A 1,248-nucleotide genomic window follows, 5' to 3' on the forward strand; every position below is an offset into this window, starting at 1 on the left:
GTCACAACCAGACCTTCAGTGGTCACAACCAGACCTTCAGTGGTCACAACCAGACCTTCAGTGGTCACAACCAGACCTTCAGTGGTCACAACCAGACCTTCAGTGGTCACAACCAGACCATCAGTGGTCACAACCAGGGCTCTGTGTGTGCCTAACAACACTTCTGATGTTAGAGGGAGTAGCTCACTGCTGTTACAGTTTGTTGCTTTGTGTGCAGCACTAATGTTTAAATGTGTTATTTAAATACATTTGATTGATTGATTGATTGATTGATTGATTGATTGATTGATTGATTGATTGATTGATTGATTGATTGATTGATTGATTGATTGATTGATTCAAATCCTGGCTCAGACACTCATGAGTCCTCTCCCTGAAATGTGACATCACTTCCTGGCAGCGTCTTCATGGCACACTATTCAGTACTATACTACCCAGGTTACACCACAGTATAATGATACTGTAAAGACAGTACACATATTTTCCTCCAGTTTTATTTGGTCAGAGTAACATTGAAGAAAGTGATTGGGGTTTGTTTACTAACTGCTTTTTAAAACATTCTGCAGTTTTTCTCAGGTGAAACATGATGCATTTTTATTAGGGATGCACCGATATGAAAATTTCAGCCGATATCGATATCTGATATAATTATTGCTGTTATGGTCGATAACCGATATTTACCGATATTATACAAACACACAAATTATACAGTATTATACATGTACACACAAACACACTTGGGTCTCTTTTTGATACGGTAAAACAACGATCAGACCTCTGACATGACTGTACTTCAGTTATTCCTGGTTACGCAGCGTTAATATTATCATGATCAAACAGATGCTGCTCAACCAAACATCTCACCTCCCAAAACACAAACACAAAGATAAAAAGTGGGAAATCAACATCAGACATTAATATCGGCCCAATTTTACATATCGGACCGATACCGATATATCGTGCATCCCTAATTTTTATAAACTATAGTGTGATTATTTTTGTGACTAAATTGATGATTTTATGTACAGCCTGGTTCTGGGTTAGCCTGGTAAAAAACAGACCCTGTCCTTCACTTTGCTTCATACAAGGGTCTGGACTTGAGGCTATTGAGAAGCGATTTCTTGCAGGAGGCGTGGCCTCTGCTGAAGTGTGTGTGTCGGTGTGACGGAGGCTAAGCTAAGAAGCTAACCAGAAATCACGTGTGTTGTAAACAACCCTACTGAGAGGAGAAATATACGGAGATGAACC

The sequence above is a fragment of the Austrofundulus limnaeus genome, unplaced genomic scaffold (genome assembly GCF_001266775.1).
Source record: "Austrofundulus limnaeus strain Quisiro unplaced genomic scaffold, Austrofundulus_limnaeus-1.0 Scaffold1550, whole genome shotgun sequence".
NCBI classification, from domain to species: Eukaryota; Metazoa; Chordata; class Actinopteri; order Cyprinodontiformes; family Rivulidae; genus Austrofundulus; species Austrofundulus limnaeus.